Source organism: Spinacia oleracea, chromosome 2, assembly GCF_020520425.1.
Source record: "Spinacia oleracea cultivar Varoflay chromosome 2, BTI_SOV_V1, whole genome shotgun sequence".
NCBI classification, from domain to species: domain Eukaryota; kingdom Viridiplantae; phylum Streptophyta; class Magnoliopsida; order Caryophyllales; family Amaranthaceae; genus Spinacia; species Spinacia oleracea.
Genome location: NC_079488.1, coordinates 68,230,840 through 68,251,357, shown reverse-complemented (window position 1 = coordinate 68,251,357; position 20,518 = coordinate 68,230,840). Strand labels below are relative to the sequence as shown.

General features: G+C 38.3%; 1 pseudogene; it reads right to left on the bottom strand.

Moving 5' to 3' along the window:
• Positions 1-2,024: 2,024 nt before the first annotated feature.
• On the bottom strand, positions 2,025-2,124 carry LOC130468303 (uncharacterized; annotated as a pseudogene).
• Between the last annotated feature and the right edge of the window lie 18,394 nt (positions 2,125-20,518).

Here is a 20,518-nt window from a genome sequence, read left to right as displayed (position 1 = left end):
ACTCAGTCAAAGTGGGGGCTAACTGTAGACACCTACTTTTGTCCCCATTCCCGAAAGGGAAGGTTCGATGATGAGAACGTAAATCTCCACTTGACAACGCATCTCCTATAAAATAACGAATCTCAATTCCCCTTTTCATTTCACCCGAAACCTGCTATTTATAGAAACCTGCCATTTATGGAAACTTGCTAAAAATAGCAACTGCCGTAATGGGTAGTTGTTAAAAGTGGCAAGTCATAAAAGATAGAAACCTGTCAGAATTAGGCGTTGCACTCCAACATAAATCCTAAATGAGATAGAAATTGCGAGAGAATCCTGTTCCTAATACGATTCGAAAATAAGAGTTACGTATTAATTAAAATCCTAACGAGCCTAGAGTTCGTAACGGGCCCAGATGCATTCCATCATAAAATTAATACGCACTAAAAGACTCGATTAAGTCTCATACACTTCGGATTCTAAGAGTCCGAATCTGACAAAGAAACGGCCCACACCCTATTTTCAACGCCTGGCTCTGGGCGCCGAAATCTTCGGCGCCCAGCCCTGGGCGCTGAAAATACCTGGGACGTATTCTTTCCTAATTCCTCGTGGATTAGAGTTCTATAATTCTATCTTTCCACGAACTCTTTTCTATAACTATAGCCCTAAGTTCGACGTGAAAGGAACACAACACACAATTATTATTCTGAGTATTGACTCTAAACCCCTAAGCCTAAGCCTCACGCTGCGAAATTAATCACGCGTTCTGTCGCAATCGATCCAAAAATCGAACAGAACGTATCCTGTCCCGTAATTTGAGATTCGTTAAATAAAAGGAGAAATAGCAAAGTCAAAGTGGTTAGTTTTCCGAGAACCGTGACGCACCTCTCCAGGGTGCGTCGTAATGTGTCCCTTTTCCATGGTTTAATTGCTTTCCTCGCCTTTTTTATGAACTGTTAAGCTAATTAAATCTGATTGTTCTATCACGCCTAATAAAGATAATATGTTGGGAAATTGGATTATCATGCTAGGTCCCTTAAAAGAATCTAAATCAGATAATCGCGCTCGATCTAGTATTATATGTTGCATATTGTTAAAATCAACTCAGATTAGTTTAATAGTTAACGCATGTCCCTTCAATTATTTATGCTGAGCTAGTAAGGATATCCTGCCTCTGGAGTTATCGAAGAGCGAGTACTCCTCTCGGTAGTTACAGTCCCCCGAACCCTCAATCTCTACCTTGCGGGTGTATATTGAGAGATCCCCACACCAGGGATCACAAGGGAACCTATGGCCGTCGTGGTCAAACATAATTGCACTCCCTTTATGTCACGATAATCGGGTTTTGTCATTTTTTCTCATTGTCGTTAAAAACTGAATGGCGACTCCTATATTACTAGTCAATTGGGTGTAAACTCACAGGAAATCCAATTACACTTGATTTGACAAAAAGAAACGTCACACCCACGAGGGACGAGGTCACGCATTAGCCTCGTGCTTTTTCGACCCCCTCACACTGACTTCGTTCGATCCTGAACCTGAACGGACCTTCCGTAGACGATGTAGATTCATTGAACAGTTGAGAGACTATTCGGACTCCGAATCTGATCATTTGATTGACAATCTATTCCATACAGATTCAGAGATGTGTGACGAAACACCACCACCTGAGCCAAGGCTTACAGACTTTTCTAAGCCAAGTCTGTCTGTGCTTCCCAAGGCGATCATGCCCTCTATTGCGGTCGAGAATTTTAAGATTGAACCCCAAATGATAAATATGATTGAGAGGCACCCATTCGGTGGGGAAAAGGGTGAAGACCCTAATCTCAATATTCAGTCTTTCATTCAATATTGCGCTACCGTTAAGCAGAAGAATCTATCGCCAGAGCAGACTATGGAGATGCTCTTTCCATTTTAATTGAGTGGGAAGGCAAAGCTATGGATTAATGGGCTCAACCGAGCAGCTATGAAAATTACCGATTGGGATTCTTTGCCTCTTGCCTTCTATGTGAAATACTTCCCACCTGAGAAGACGGCTCGTCTGAGGGGTCAGATAATTTCCATTACCCAACAGGCAGACGAGAGCTTGTTTGAAGTCTGGGAAAGGTTCAAGGATCTGCAGAGAGAGTGCCCACACCACGATTTGAGTGACTGGTTCTTGATCCAACAATTTTACAACGGTTTGGGTAACGAGTCTAGGCTTATTCTAGATTCTGCTGCAAGTGGGAGGTTCATGCAACTCCATGTGCCTAGAGCTTTGGAGGTGATTGAGGAGATGTCCATTCATAGTGCCCAATATGGGAATCCTAGAGGCTTTGCTGACCGAGGTGTTAAGCATGAGCTGAATTCTATTGAACAACTTACTGCTCAGCTAACTGCCCTACATCACAAACTTGATAATATGCAAACTGCATCTTCTCAGTCCTCCCAACATGCTAGTGTCGCTGCAATGAGTGCCTAATTTTCCAATGTATGTGATAGTTGTGGGGTGCAAGGTCATTATGCACAGGAATGTAGGAGCTCTATCGAACAATGTAATGCATTCCAGTCCTACAAGCAGAATAATCCATACTCTAACTCTTACAATGAGGGGTATAAAAATAACCCCATGCTATCATATAGGAGTACTAATGTCCAGAACCCCCATCAGATTCAACATCCTCCACCACCACAACAACCCTACCAACCACCACCACAGCAATCATACCAACCGCGGAGTAACTACAACCAGCAGTCTAGTGGACCACCTGTGTTTCCTAGACAAAACACATCCCCTCCACCACCACAACCTCAACCCACACAGTCTAATCCTATGCTTGTAGAGATGAGAATATGATGTTGCAAATGCAGAAGTCTCTGAGCGAAAAGGATGCCAAAATTGATGCTCTTACTACTCATAATAAGATCATTGATACACAGTTGGCACAAATGGCTACTACTCTTGCAGGGAGACCCCAAGGTCATCTCCCTTCACAGCCCGAGAACAGAGAGTCTGTAAATGCTGTCACCTTGCGGAGTGGATATGAGTATGATGGGCCGCCTATGACTATTGAAGGAGATGTTGAAGCGTCTGTCAGTGATACTATGCTAGAAGAAGGCGAGAAGGTGTTCAAATAGAAGGAAGCTAGCACGGGGGTCGAGAAGAAAGTTGAGATACAAGTCCCACCTATTAAACTTCCCTTCCCTCACCGTCAGCTTAAGAACAAGCTAGACAAGCAGTTTTGTAAGTTCTTAGAAGTGGTAAAGAATCTGCAGGTAACAATCCCTTTCAATGAATTAATTACTCAAGTACCTGCATATGCTAAATACATGAAAGACATCTTGACTAGGAAGAGAGCATTAAGTGAGGTGGAGACTGTTACATTTACTGAAGAGTGCAGTGCCTTACTACAAAATAAGTCTCCACCCAAGTTGAAGGACCCTGGGAGTTTCTCTATCCCATGTAACATTGGAAATCTTTTTATTGACAAAGCTTTATGTGATTTAGGTGCTAGTGTTAGTGTCATGCCCCTGTCTGTCTGCACTAAATTGAACATGGGTGATTTAAAAGTTACCAACATAACTCTGCAAATGGCTGACCGATCTGTGAAATACCCCCTAGGTGTTCTAGAGGATGTGCCTGTTAGAGTAGGTAATTTTTTTTTATTCCTGTTGACTTTGTTGTGTTGGACATGGAAGAGGACAGACAGATTCCCATTATATTAGGTAGACCCTTCCTACACAGCGCAGGGGCAATAATTGATGTCAAAAATAACAAGCGACTTTAAATGTGGGGGATGACAAAGTTACTTTCAATTTAACCCATGTTGCTAAGAGTCCCATGATAGAGGAGTCATGTTGTGGTATCAATGTGTCTTATGATTATTTCAATGATGAATTGGCTCACACTAACTCTAACAACTCTTCGGAGAAAGCACGTGTTTCGAATTGCTTTGCAGGTGGAGGTGGCCGGAGTATCAACTCTTTGTCATGGGTTCAAAAAGGGGCACGGCTTGATGACTTTATGACCCAAAAGGCCGAAGATTCTGTCAACAGTGGGCACCGTATTCATGATCGGGGTCGTGATCTGTCACTTCCGCGCCACATAGCTCATCCAAGGCAACTGATTTGACACCAGATGGCACCATCTTTGGTGCCCCCACTCGACGAATTGTCGTGGCTCTCATCCCCTTCCTTTCGTTTCTGCGCAGTAAACTGGGATTGTGTAATGGGGACATTGCATCAATCTATCTGGGGGATGAGTACTTAACTATCCATTTATCGCTTTTAGTAGTATAATTTTTGCTTTCGTTTGTGTGTTTTAGTGTAATTTTTCTTAAGTGTGTGTTTCAGTGTAGTTGTTTGTATTGGAGAGGTGAGAAGAGGGAATTACGCTGTTTGGGTGTTTAATAGTGTGCAGGTCCAATGCTCCAAGTTCGAAAAAGTGAAATTTTAGCTGAAAAGGAGTATCCTGTAAATCGCCCGATCCTGATCAGGAGAGGAGCTCCCGATCGGGCGCGTGTCGACGTTTGCAAAATAATCAAATATCGCCCGACCGGGCGAAAGTTGCCAGATCGGGCCGGTTGTCGAGTAAAATGCCCGATCGGGCGGTTGTTGATGACGTCATATGAAGGCTTGGGGAGGAAATCTGAGTTGAAGAATGAACATCTGGGGGCAATTCGCAAATCGCCCGATCGGGCGCTTGTCGATGGCAAGAAAAAAGGTTAAATTCGCCCGATCGGGCGAGCTGCTGCCCGATCGGGCGGAATGTGATTCTGCGAACAAAAGAGCACGGGCACTTCACTTCCCTCATTCTATTCTTCATCTTCAACCTCAATCTCTCTCTCTTCCTCCATTAAACCCCAACTCCACAAAACGTCAAACCCTCATATCTCACTCATTTCTTCACCAAATTCAACATACCTTACATCAAAATCTTCCTCTAATCACCCTCTACAACCTCTACCCAATTAATTTTAGATTTTTCCACTCTCCATAAAATCCCCAATTTCACCCAAAACCCCAAAAACCTTCTCAGATTTTCAACCATGGCTAACCGTCCTAAGAGAAATTGCACCATCCAAGCAAGGAATCAACAAGAGGCTTCTACAAGCCGGGCTCGTGAGCTGACACCACCACCGTCGCCGCCCCAGTTCGAATCGGATCCGGATTTTCCAGAAATTATCTTTACTACGGAATGGCAACGGGATCGGTTCGTCCACCTCAAAAAGAGGGAGGTAATTCCTACCCGTTTTATTTGTCAAAAATCATTACATGATATGGGTATTGAACAGGATGTCAAACGAGTCTTTTATGGTGTTGGTATGAAGAGTATGTATAGTATTTTGCGTCTTACTTTTAGGCGATTGGCGTTGGAATTCTTGAGTTCTTTGTATTTGCGTAAGAATGGTTATAGGGATGTGTCTTCGGTTCATTTTTGTTTGATGAACCGTGATGTGCATTTGACTATTGATGACTTTGGTAGGATTTTTGGTTTCTCAACTACCACCAGTAGGAAGATTGGGAATGCTCATAACAATAATAAAATGTGGGGAAAGATGACCGGAAATAGTGATCTCGTTAGTATGCAACACTTGCATGCTTCCCGGATTCAACACCCTGTCCCCATTGTGTTTTAAAGATTTTTAGGGTTCACCATTTTTGGAAGGGAAGAGAACCAAAGTGTTAGGAGCACGGAGTTGGAGATTTTGGGTGGGTATGTGCTAGAGGGGGATGATAAGTATTCAATGAGTTTGGCCCATCATATGGCTTCCCACCTTTACTCAGTAGCCACTAGCTCACACACCACCCGCATCACCATTGGTGGGTTGATCACCCACATTGCTATGTCCACAGTGGGGTTTGTAGAGGCCAACCCGATACTGGTATTGGGTAACAACTTGCTGGATTTGACCTATTTTGCTGGGCTTCGCCGTTTGCAGGGCGAGCACGGGTTATTTCGCCCGGGTGCCATGTATTGGATGTTTGAGGGGAACAGGCTTTTCACCTTGCCTGACCCTCAGGGCCGCACCCGTTTCAAACCCGGCCAGGCTCACTATTTGTATGTTGGGGTTGAGCAAGAGCAGGAGCCTGAGCCCCAACCCTTTACCCACATCCAGAGCCCCACCAGTTTCAGCCCGAGCCCCGTACTTACTTTAGGAGGGGGCGTCGTGAGGATGAGGGGAGGCCACAGGGTGGCCTGACTCCAGATGAGGAGCAGCGCTCTATTCAGGAGCGGTTAGACAGGCTCAAGATCATATTTGATCACTTTGAGAGTGATCACCAGCGAGCCATGTTCCCCATTTACGATCAGTACGTCAGGCAGGGCTATATTCCTCAGGATGCCCAGCACCCTTCCTGGTTTACCTATCCCGCGGAGGGATATGGAGCTCCCGGTGCCATGGGAACTTTCACACCACCCACTACTACGATGGGTATGGAGAGGGCCCTAGCGGTCATGGTGGTCGTGGTGGTGATGATGGTGATGATGGTCAAGGCCATCAATGATATTAAGGATGATAGAGATGGTTCGGTACCTCTTGAGCCAATGAGGACATTGTCTGATTTAGCTTGGGGGGGTGTTCACTTACCTGTACATATTAGGTATGTTTTCTTTTCATTTATGCATTTACTTATTTTGGTGTGTTATTGTTTTCTAGATTAGTTTATCGCTTTGAAAAAAAAATACAAAAATACATTCCGATGAATGCAAAATCATGCTTCCCTGTGCCCCTTTGATTGAAAATTGTTTTGATTCTTGGTATTTGATGGCGAGCAATGTGGATGTGTTAGCCATGATTTGATATTCGATTACTTTGATGCCATGATATGAGTCAACTCTGACTAACTATTTGTGGACTTGGTGCTTGGCTAGTTGACTTGGTTAGGAATGTGTGATAGTTCCTGGTGTGTCATTGATTTTGAGTATTGGATTGCAACTATTAGTAATGTTTTATGACTCATAAACATGCACATTGAGGAGGACGAAGGCATTTTTCTATTTAGGTAGCCTTCAGATGGAATTAGATACATTTGTTCCCTCTTTTTCTACCCATGTTGTGGTTGTGCCCTTTATTCGGTGACTAACCATATTACAAGCCCGTGAAAGCCCCATTGGTTACTAGTCCCAAGCCTAGCTTGGGGGAGCTAATAGTAGTGAGGTGAGGGAGTTGTAGTGTGGTACATTTTGAGCATATTGAGTATTGAAAAAAGGGAATTCTTCTTATCATTATTGTTGTTGAAAAAGAAAAAATAAAAAAGAGTTGAAAAATGAAAGAGATGAGAAGAATAAAAAAAAATGTGAAGGTTTCTAAAAGAAAGAAAAAAAAGGAGAGAGATTGAAAAAAAAAAAAAATCTATTACTCTCAGAAAAATTTGAAAGTATTGTTTCACTCAAGTTTTGTAGGTTCATATCCTTATGAGTGGTTGGATATAATTGTGGAAAAAGACAAGAAAGTGTGGTGTGGTTTATTTTTTGTTTTATCATGTATTTAGTGGGAGAGTTGTGGTCATTATTTTGGTTGATCATGGTTTTATTTAGGATTTATGCTCCCCAAAGCCAAGGCTTTAAGCTCACATTTTACCCAAATTTACCGCACCCTTACCTAAGCCTATCATTACAAGCTTTGAAGACCTTCCGACCTTTGTGCATAGAGTCGTATTAATATGGAAGTAGTTGTTTATCAATGCAAGTTATGACATGACACATTTCGAGTCGACTACTAGGTTGAGTGTATGTTTTTCCTAGACACACGAGTGTTGTGAGTTTGGGAGGGCATTGTTCACTTATATGTTGGGAGGAGAGCGAACGGGTACATCTTTTACCCGCCACATAAATGAGTGACGAGTGTGTGAGCACTAGTCTTGAATTCCATTGTGCACTTGTGGTTCGCTTTGCGTGACGATTATTAGGGAGGATTTGTGGTTGGGTGGATTTGATTGGTTGACATTGATGCATGCTCGTTGAATTTTGCCTTGAATTATGTCTTTCGATTTGAAATATGTTAGGGGTGAAGTTGATCTTGTATTCATCGATGATTTCCTTGCTTAGAGACAAGCAAGGATCTAGCTTGGGGGAGTTTGATATGTGTGTTTTATATAGAGTTTTACCCCCGTCCCTTAGTACTTTTATGCATCAAATGAGCTCTTAGGAGCCGTTTTTAGTACTAATCTGTGTTATTGAGTGTGGCTTGAGTTTCAGGATTAATAGGTGAGAAATTGGTCTTTTTAGACCCGTTTCATGATGATTTAGGCCACTACATGAGCCCGAGGAAGTTCGGGACCACTATCGTCGACTTTAGGGAGCCTTAGATGCTTACGGTTGAGCCCCGGAAGTTAGACTCGGTGATATGGGCGAAGGATCATGACTTTTGCAAATCGCCCTTTGAGCTGAGGGCGAAATGAGAAGACCGGGCGAAATTACAAGGAATTGAAGCCTTCAACACGCGCCCGATGGGGCGGAATTCGGCTAGATCGAGCCAACTATCGAGCAATTCTCCCAATAGGGCGAAGCGCCGCCCGATCGGGCGACGCTAACCCCTGATGCTTTTTCGCGTTTTTTTTATTTCCGGTTTTTGGCTTGTATTTTGGGCAAACTATAAATACTAGCCATTTTATTTTTAGTAGACATCTTTTATTCTAGTATGGATACTTAGTTTTATTTTGTTTAAGCTTAGTTTTCTCTCTCAATTATTCAAAACATTTACTTTTAATTTCAATCAAAGCTTCAACTTTTAGTTCATCCTTTTGTTCTTCATTTAGGTATTGATTTCTATTTTGCGTTATTAATTACTTTTGATCATGTTTTCTATTATATTAATTGCTTTGTTATTTGTTATCATGAGTGAGTAGTTTAATTTCTAGGGTTTAGGGGATCCACGAATGCATGATTGGGATTGATTGTGGACTTGATTAGTTGATTAATTAATTGTAATTTCTAAGCTTATTATTATTGCTTGTCAATTCTGTTCGGCCGGACTATTTTGATTTGAGTTTGATTAACCTTAGATTATGCGCCGAGAGGTATAAATCTGAAGTTTTTGGTCTGTGGCTATTAGATAGGAATTATTTCTAGTACATAACGAGAGCCTGCTAGGTTTATAATCCTAAGGAATTCATAAGATTCGAGAGATCGATGCATGTTTTCCTAGTTATGATTATTAATTGATTGTTAATGTCCGTTGTCCAATCCCGGTCTGCATTTGTGGTGAACCGCTGCCCTAGATTCCCTTAGCATTGATATTTTCCATTTTAATTATTGCTTTAGTTTAGTCTACAAACCAACTCAAACCTTTTGTTACCAATAGTCTAGATTAGTTAATTAATAGTAGAAAGAACGCCCGTTTCCCTGTGGATACGATCCCTACTTCCCTTACTATTTTGTTAGTGGACTTAGGTTTATTTTTTGATAATGTGATACGACTTTAGCCTGTCACATGTTAAATTGGCCTTGGCGAAGTTTTAAACGAGTTTATATTGCTGGAAATTTAAAGTATGATGCTATGAAGAGTTTTCAACGAATTTCAATAATTAATTCAATAATTATGATGCTAGGAAATCAAATATTCAAGTTTTGATATTGGGGAAGATTCTAAATATGTTTAGGATGCATTTAGAATGCTTTATTATGGTTGCGAATGATTAGAAATTGATTGAGATTATTTGTTGGTTGCTTTAGGCGGAGAATTCTCTTTAGGCGACTTTTGAAAGTGTTAAAGTGGCCTATCAGTTTGTTTACACAAGGTACGTACATACCTGTGTGTTTGGAGATGTGTGTTATTTGTTGAAACCATGATGAAATTGTTGATGAACTTGGTTATGTTGAAATTTACATGTTTAATATTGTTGGATGGACATGTTGAAGATATATTTCGTTATGAGAATTATAACATGTTGGTATGGATGATTGATGCAAACATGTTGGTTGGGAACACTAGATTATATTATATATATATATATATATATTGATTCAGATCGATTGATCGTTCCCTTTTAGCTTTTCACTACTTTATGAGGGCCGAGGACCTTGTTTAGTAAGTTGAAACCTTATACCATATAGAGGGGTTGATCATTATTAAAGGAAATGTTGAATTAATTGGAATGAGTCTTGATTGATACCTTTGTGATCACTTACTTTGTTAACTTCACTTTACATCAGGATAAGTTCACGTGAGTTTAGGAACTTGGAATCTTTTTCTTATCAATCACCAAGACTCTTCTTTTAAGCCCTAAACTAAAATTTAGCTTGAACGAACTTCTAAAACAATCAAAATCCTTCGCAAAAGTTGTGCAATTATGTGAAAAGGCAGAATGTTGTACCAGACTGCCCCTCTTTGGATCCTTGAAGAGTGGAATGTTGTTTAAAATCTCTTCCAGGGAGCTTCACACCAAACACCCTCAGTGTTTTGTTGTACCCAACAAATATCCTGCGAAGAAATTGAGTAACATGAGAAAATATGAGAATAAGACAAACCGCTCAATCATTTCTGCCAAATCATGTAAACATTGCACACAATTCAGGTATAGTCCTCGAATTAGATGGTGTTCAACACTTGAATTTGACAAGATACAAATACATGAAAGTAAAAACCAGAAAAGCAAGACAACAAAGAATTCTCCAAAAATATTATGGTATATAGTTGGTTCCAGTAGGGTTGAAAGCAATTGAAAAGGTTGCAGTAATCTCATCCATAGCATCAAAAGCTCGATATGTACATTGTAGCTGAAAAACTAATCCAAATAAGAAAACTATGCTGACCAGAGGAAGGCAAAAACTATAAAATCCAAGGTTTGAAATATGGTGAAAATAAGAATAAAGGAAGGACAATTTTGGTGGTTTTTATCATGCACTTCTGGCCTTCTAGGTCCTGAGACTCTTGAAGAATCTTTTCCATTATTCAGTTATGTGTGGAATGATAGAAATAAAAAATGACCAAAATTTTGAGCATTCACTTATTTTTGTTCGGTATACTCACATTTGACATCTACATCAGATTCTTATTATTAAGAACCAGAAAGAAAGAGACAGACAGATTTACAAAAAGGTACAACACCTCACCAATAGTTGAATCCCAAAAATGAACAGGATGTTCATGAGTTGTTGTTGCAAAAACACAGCTAGTCGTATCTGAAAAGAAAAACACAAGTGCGATGATATTATTTATCAAGAATTGAAGGGTGTAATGGAATAACATCTTTGCAATCATGCCAATCACAAGGTTATTTACATGTTATTGCTTTAAGCAGGCACCTTATGAGAGGGACTGCGATAAGAGCAAGATACATAAGAGATTCAATAACCCAACATCATCAAGCATGTTAAATCTTCCATTTAGGAGTATCATAGATTAATGAGATACCTCACCTCCCCAATAACAAAAATAAAATAAAATTCCTGTATCAGTCAAGCATTGAAGGCTGAAGTACAAAGAAGGAGAAATCTAAACAGCTATATATGTGAACACAAAAGAAGGTTAAAAGCCTGTAGTACATACCTGAAGCAGACATGTAAGGGTACCAACAATAGTCATACACAGACTCTCCCTCGTTTATTACAAGGTTGGTGGTATATGAATCTGCAGGCAGATAATAAGCTCAGAAATCTATGCCCCATATCAAAGTGGGAAAACTGTACTATGTTTAGGATGATAGCAGAGTAATTCACTCTGAAAAATGTTGAAACCATGTAAAGAAAATATTTTATGTATTTTTTGAAGTTCTATGATTCCAATAGATCTGTTAGGTATAGCCCCACATTATGAAGAGAAAAAATAAGCAACTTGGTCACTTTTAGATTCAACGAAGCATAAATTTCATATTTGTATATACATGATAGCAGAAAATTCATACTTTGTATATCCAGGTCAACGTCATCAGCAAATTATAGTTGGCACAGATCATATATACATACAACATTCTGTTCAAGAAAATGACACAAAGATAATTATATTTGGCACTGATGGTACTCAATTACTCATTATGTTCTCCTGTTTTTGGCGCAACAGATGTCAGCAAGAAAAGGGGATTCCAAATCATCAATTTCTTTGCAAACTGCCTATCAGAGATTGATGAAACCCATTTGAACGGAACTTGACAATAAAAATAAGAAACAGATCTCAGAGAACCAAACTTTGAGAACGAAATAACCCAATTGCACGGGTCAAAGCAAATCTCATCGCAGGTAATTCGAATAAACGAAAATCAAACAAATACGAATTATGTGAATTCCAAATAACCAGACACAATTTGGCCTTAAAATAAACAAAATCAACCGAAATAACTTTAAAAACCTAAAAAATTAACCCTAAATGATTAGTCGCTCAATTGATAAAACCCCAAAATTGTAAATCAAATAAACAAGTCAAACGAAGAACAACAAATCAAACCTATAAACAATCATATCAACGAAACATAGTAAATAAATAAAATTCGAAGAATTACTAAGGGAGTTTAGGCATCGAATGAAGGAAATAATGCCCTTGGTCCAAGTATGCATTCTATGTTAAGTCTAATAAATGCGGTTCAGTATTAATTAACAAGTTAATAATTCAGTGAGATCAAGTGAGCTGAATGCCTAGCTAGAGGCCGCTTCAGTTCAAGTGGAATTAATAATATTAATTTACAGCTTACTCTTGACTGAACCCGTAGGGTCACACAAATAGTACGTAAACGGATCAAGTATTTAATGGCATTAAATACTCCATCTATGGATATTCGGAATCGACGGATCTTGGTTTCAGTGGGAGATGAGATCGTCACAGGCAAGAAATGAATACTCCGGAAACGATGATATTGCCGGAAACGGAAATATGGATCGTATCGGAAATATAAATATTATCCAAGTCGTAGATGTTGCCGGAAACGGAAACATGGTACGTATCGGAAAATATTATCGGAAATGGAAATATTGCCAGAATCGGAAATATTGCCGGAAACGGAAATATTGTCAGAATCGGAAATATTATCGGAATCGGAAAATAATTCCGGAAACGGAAATATTAAATATTTGTTCGAAACGGAAATTAATTCCGGAATCGGAAATGTTAAATATTGTTCGTATCGGAAATGAATTCCGGAATCGGAAATTTAATCGGAAGCGTATCGTACGAATAAGCATCGGACGAGGGCCCAGCTCGAAGCCAGGCCATCGCCCAGCAAGCCAAACGCGCGCCACAAGCCCAGCCAAGGCAGCGCCCAGGCCTACCGCAAGGCAGGCCCAGCGCGCGCCAAGGCCGCAGCTGCGTGGGCCTCGCTGCGTGGGCTGCTGCTCGCACGCACGCGCATGGGCGGCCCATCGTGGCTGCCGTGTGTGTGTGTGTGTGAGTTTGTGTTCATGCACGATTCCTAAAACGTGCAGAGTTCGGTTAATGATTAAATTCCTAATTCTATTTGATAAATTAATTAATTAGAGTTCTTGTAGGATTCTAAGTTTAATTAATTCGTATCCTAATAGGATTCCAATTCTCTTTCCATACCCCTATAAATATGTGGCCTGGGTTCACAATTTATAACGAGTTTTAAAGTATTCAAAGTGAGTTTTTGAGAGAAAAATTCAGACACACATCTTGCTCAAAAGTGCCGAAAATTCTAGTACCTTAAGGGCGATTCTAGTTGGTCAATCTTAAGGCGGATCCGGACGTGCTGTGGACTATCTACGGAGGGACGACACTTGGAGTCCTAAAGACTTGTTCTTGTTCGGTTCGGGCGCAGCTAGGGAAGGCACGCAACAAAGAGTATGCATCTAAATTATGCTATATGATTATGTGTAAATAATATGTATTCCTGGGTTAATGGTTGTTTCCGCATGATTTATGTAATATCATATGTATCATAACCTAACAGTGGTATCACGAGCCCCTTATTATTTTCATAATCTAAATTGCATGAACATGGTTAAATATTACAAATTTGCAAGAATTAAAAGGGGTGATTAATTTTCGTAATTGTTAATTAATTGCAAATTGCGTTTATTTAATTATACGTACGCAGTTTTTCGGCAGTTTCTTCGTTACTCATCCAAATCGAGTGATTTTTGTGTCAATTCCGCATGTAAAAGGCATTCTAAAATTTTGACAAAAACAGTATTTTTCTGCCGAACCCAGAATTCTCAAATTCGAAGCCTAACTATGACTTTTCGAAGGTTTCAGTTTTTCGAATGCAAAATTTAGTAAATTTAAGATGTTAAATTAAATATTTGCGATTCTTGTTGATAAATCTTGAATTTTTGATTGACCTACTGTATATGTTTAACAAGTTTGAATGCCTAGCCTTGTTAATTATGCAATCTAATTTGTAATTATGATTAATTTGTTGAAAATTAGAATAATTTAGAATTAATTTGATTTTCATAATTAATTATAATTTAATTAGAAACCTATGATTAAAAACCACCATAAAAATTGTAAATTTATGATAAATTTTAAATTTTTATGACCTAGACTTGAATCCATGACAATCGGAAATCAATTGAATAATAAATTTTCGATTTTTCGCCCTAAAATTATGAAATTAATATTATTTATTAATTTTTCATTAATTTTAAATATAAATTTTAAATTTTTATGCGATTCGTTCATATAACTTGCACGCACAAAGCAATGGACGCTTCGTGTTACCCTTAAGGGGTGTTGTATAGTGCGGGCATGCGACGACGAGCAAGGGAGCTCGTCGCCCGTGCGGCACGAATGCAATGAGCAAGGCATGGTGCACGAGCACAAGGCAGCAGCCCTGCCTTGTGTCGTGGGCCACGAACTATGGACGTATGGGCATGGGCGAAAGGCAAGCCATGGCAGTCGCGTGTGGGCAGCAAGTGAGCTGCGCCACAACGCGCACTGCCTCGCGCAAGCGCGCGCAGCGAGCGCGCAGCGAGCGCAAGCTCGCGTGCCACGAGCGCTGCGCTCAGCGTTGAACGCGCGCAATTGCTCGCGCACAGCGAGCGATGGCTCGCGCGCACAGCGAGCGATGGCTCGCGCGCACAGCGAGCGATGGCTCGCGCGCACAGCGAGCGATGGCTCGCGCGCACTGCGAGCGATGGAGCGCGCGCAGCGTGCGCTGGCGAGCGCGCACAGCGAGCGATGGCTCGCGTGCGTCGAGCGCTGGCGCGCGCGCAGCAAGCACCACAGCGTGCGATGGCTTGCGATGGTAGATGCAGCAGCTATGCGACGAGCGCATGGGCTGCGCGCACATGGCCAGCGATGGCTATGTGCGTGCGGCCCATGGGCGTGCAATGCGTAGGGTGTTTGCGTTGCGATTAGATCGTTTTGAATGTTTAATTTGAAATTTTTCAGTTTACGTAATTTTAATTAATTTTAAAATTAATAATTTAAATTATTTTCTTGGATTTTAATTTTGAATATTGTAATTATAATAAATTTTATTTATTCTAATTATTTTACTAAAATTAAAATCATGAATTAATTTAAATACGACTGAAATTAAATTAAACTTTTGGATTCAATTATAAATTTATATGAGCTTTAAATTTTAATTAAATTTGTATGTTTCCGGTTAGACTAGAAATACATTTTTATGTTTAAAATTAGTAAAGTATATGAATTTATTGGTTTAAGTGGGAGCCCTTTTAGTCATAAACTCTTGATTAGGTCTACAAATCCTTAAGGTTAAAAACAACTTGATTAGAATTAATAAGGACTGAATAATTGGTAGATTATTGGTGCCCTTGATTAATTGCTGCAAATGTTTACGTGATGCATAATGTGTTATACTAACCAGCTATGTGGGCCATTCATGATAATGAATGGGTGAATGGTATATATTGTATATGTACTGTTTTGCAGGTTATGAAGTGACTAGTATGGCCCAAATAGGATAGAAAATATGGTCTGCGTACCATTAATTTGAATGTAATTGGTCTAAAGTACCAAAGTTGTTTTTCAATTCAAATATGGTCTGCGTACCATCAAATAGTTGTAATTAGTTTTAATTATAGCTTATCCTATTTGAAGAAAATGGTGCCTCCCACGGAGATTTTCAAGACGGACTTTGAAGTCAAAGCTTCAAGATGAAGTCGGGCCATACTAGATCACATTTATCTTATGCATGCTTTAAGTTATTTATTGCTTTAAATATGTCTTAATAATGCATAAGATTATGGCTTGATTATGTTGCATGATTAAGGATTTTAGTTCACTTAAAATCTAACCAACATAGTAAGAGCCTTAAGTTCCAAACTTAAAAAATTGAGTTAAAAGGTGCCATGCCAAAATATACACTTGCTTGGATATCCTTTACATCAATCTAGTAATAGTTTTCGCTCAGCGAGGTGTTACTTATTGGTCCTAAAGGGGCAAGGTACACAAATAATTGTGAGTACATGTTAGTTTTGGTGAAACTCAACGATATAAGTAAGGAGTCTTTTTATGTCGTGGCAAAATCGATAGGTTTACCTAATAAGTTCTTAGACGTACCTATCAACCAAGAATAGTTTCTAGACTATTAGCAAAAGGCTTTTGCTTACCTAAGATGTTTTAGGATTAAGTCGACAAACTGTGCTTAGTTCTTCAATGATTTTAGGATCTTGGAATCATTTTATTCACACCTGCCGGAACAATAAATTCGAATAAAATGCTAATGACTTGTTTAAATTGCATGATTGCTTTCATTTTCAAGTTATTACTCATGATAAATGTTTAGACTTTGCATGCTTCAATGTATGTTTTAATTATTGTTTATAATTAAATATCTTGCACTGCAATAAATCCTTTTAGAAAGGTAACAGTAAATTTCCTCGATTGGTAGTGAATCCAAGAACGATTCACGGAAATGAGAGAAATTGAGAAATTTAAAATGTACGTTTCTTTTAGCGACTTTTATGGTTGTTTTCGAGTATCAAAGTCGAATGGCGAACCGATTGGTGCTTGTGAATTCAAAATACACTGTAGTTTTGAGATCATAAAGCATTGAGTTTAATACGCTCAGCTTTACCAATGGTTAACAACCTAATATCTTTGTCCATTTAATTCTCGAATGAGTCTAGTCCCTAGACATTCGAATAGATCGATGCTTAGAGAACTTTAGAAGCTTCTGGTAAGATCATCTAGTTGAAACAAAATATTCAACATAAATTAAAATGGTAAAGAACCTTGTTGGTGACATTGGACATGTCTAACAAAGTATAAAAGTCAACACTAAAGAATTCAATTCTTAAGACTATAAGAAAGGGTACAAGAAATAGGAAAACGAGGAACAAATGAAAGGAATTTACGATTCCGTTTCTACCTATAAATTTATGTTTAAAGAGAAGTGACCTAGCAATCAAACTTCCTTGGTATCATATACCGCTTGAGGTTCTTACTTCGGTAATAACTCAAACAATGGAAGCTAGGATACACTAATGACCTACAAGTGGGAAATGAAGCATGGCAATGCTACATTAGTTGTAGGGTCATCTAGTTTGTTTTAAGTCCTTTCAAAGGCTGGAACTAAATGGCTATTTTGTTCCATAATCAGCATACCTAAATTTCTGCTTCAAACACAGAAAGACTCACATTTAGAAGAACAAAAACAATGCTTGTTTGTTTGTTTATTTGAATGAAATGGTCATTTACGGAATGAGTCAATATGCTTGATTAAAACAAAAAAATCTTTAAAGAACTTTACTAGGTTCAAATCAACCCCTTGATTTGAGTTCCACTAATCTTTGGCATTGTTGCTTAGACCATATCAACAAGTTAACATTCAAAAGCTCTATTTTAATGGACTTTTGAAAGTTGGTTGATTTCTAGATCAACTTAAGACAAGCTAGTCTTACTTGTTGAAAGTAACAAAAGATATGAACTATTGTTAGAACGCCTAGACGATAGAGTTCAAAGCTAAAGAAAGATTTTATGACTTTATGGATTTGAGTGAATATAGGTTTATTTACTCAAATGTGATATAAGTTGAATCTGTTTGGCTAATTCAAAGATTCAGAAGTATAAAATCCACTTGGCAAGAAATCATAAAGATCTAGGTTAGATCATGTTGATGATTACTTGAGACCAAATATGATCATCAATGATTGTGTGTTGTAATTTCACAATCTAGGTCCATAAGATATGGCATATCTTAGTTGGAATAATCGAAGTCAATTGGTACTTGATTCGATTAATGATGAATCATAAAAACTTTTCCTATAATTTCTAAAACAAAATGCTCAACTACCACCAAACTAAACCAAATTCGTCAAAGCTATTGAAAAGTAATTTCAGGATATCTTTTCAATTAAATATATCTAAAGAGTTGCTAAACTCAGTGGGAGCTTAGTGTTTGTTATTCAACAAACTAAGGCCCAAGTCTAGATATATGTTGCATTATGATTTATTCAAATGAGACACAAGGGTATTGTTTCTACCACGAATTTTTGAGAACATAATGTTTGTTTGCTCGAAATGATGTCCTTTTGGAGATTCGTTTCCAAAATGACAAGTGGGAGAAAATAGACCTCGAAAGTCTTCGAGGCAAACAACAAACATAAACGGACATTCCGGAGGCTTTTCGAAGTGCTTCAGAAAATCCGAACTTATTCTGTAAGGACTTTACAAGTGGCTTTAAAGAATAGACATCTCTTAGAAGACTTTACAAGTGCTTCAAGGAGAACAGAATATTCAAAGGACTTTCAAGTGGCTATTGATATTCTATTGTTTGATGTTCTATACCCAAGTAGGCATAGAATTCAAGTCACTGAAACTATGAGATTCTTCTATTAGATAGTGAAGAAACATAGAGATCAGGTCAATGAAACTATGAGATTCTTCTATAGTGAAGAAACCTACAACTTGCAGTCAAACTATTATCATATAGATTAATGAGTTTGTGACTTGTAAAAAAGCTATGACGAAATATAGATTCCCTAAAATGGTTAGAGGCCATATATAGACTATATGTTTAAATGGTTAGAGGCCATAAAACATACTCAATGTTTTGATGACAAAATTGAAATTTTGTTGATTTGCAAGAATAGTTTCACACCTACTGGTTGCAAGTTTGTTTTAAGGATAAAAACCATCAAACATGGAATTGTGTTCACGCACAAAGCTAGATTAGTTGCTAAAAGGTTACAAACAAATTCATGGCATGGATTGTGTTGAAACCTCATGCATAATCGTAATGCTCAAGTCTATAATTCAAGCAATGATTGCATATCGGTACATATAGCAATTGGATGACAAAACAATTCCTCAATAAAATGTTGGAATAAACTATGTACATGGTATGTCATAGGATTTGTGGATCCAAATAAATGCTTGAAAAAGAAAGCTAGCTTATGAAATCTAAGTACAGATTTAAGCAAGCAATTGGGAATTAGAAATGTATTTTAGTGAAGCTAATAAGTATTTTAGTTTCATAAAATGTACATGATTCTTATAGATATATAAGAAGTTTAGTGGGAGTACATAAAACTTAATTGGTCCTATGTGTATCACACACATATCTCTCTATTGTGAAATAACATTCAAATGCTAATAACTTAGGTTTGAAATTATTCATCAATGTTGGACCAAGGCGAAACTTAGTGCATACTGGGTATTAAGATCTATTTACAAAGATCTTATATTAATGTTTTAGATTAAGTAATGGCATTTACTAAATCAAACACGAATGACTCCATTGGAGATATTCGACCCATGTGAATAAATCTAAGTAAAGAATGTTTGAACTATGTATAAGCATTTACTAAGTTAAACATCCAAGGATCTAAGTAAGATTCTTAACCTATATTATATGTCAAAGAATTTAGCTGGATTTAGTATCTACTGAAACTAGATGAGCTACAGTTACATGAATAGAATTCAATTGGGAATTATTCTGCAAAAGAATTTATCATGTATGATATAATATGAGGATCGCCAAAAACGTATCGTATGACTTTAGGCATGACGAACATATACCAATCTCTATTGATCTAAGTGAAGATCAACTAGATTGAGATCAAGAATACTTATGATACTTGAAAAGGTACATAGGAATAGTTCTTGATTCAAGGAAACAAAGATATGCTAAATATTGATGCTACACGCATAAACACTGGCAAAGGATCAAGCAAGACCCTTTGGAGTTAACCATTGATAAGGACGAGCTATAGAGCATCGTGTTTTGAAAATGGCAACATGGGTTGGAGACCATGAGTTGTTGCGTGGGAAATTAAAATAATAATTTCTATGTTCCAAGATATAGTTGGAGAATCTTCCACATATCTATGAACTGCCTGGATAGGTAAATCCAAACAAAGCATCACTAGCAACCTATACAGTTGAAGTAAAAGTAATTATTGCCTAAGAAGCAATAAAACAGGGTTGTTTAAAGTTCTTCACTGAACTTGGGTAGATCACCTATCTGCTGGCTTGATGGTTCTTCATTGAAAAATGCGTAGAACCACTCTTGAAGCAAGAAAAACGTCTGCTAACTTGATGGTTCTTCATTGAAAAATGAGTAAAACCACCATCGAAGTAAGAAAGACTAGATCACATAATAAACAAACTCGAAAAGATCTTATCATCATATCTCGAAGAACATTCGATGAAAAGGATATTAAGATTGGCAAAGCATGATAACTAAACCTATG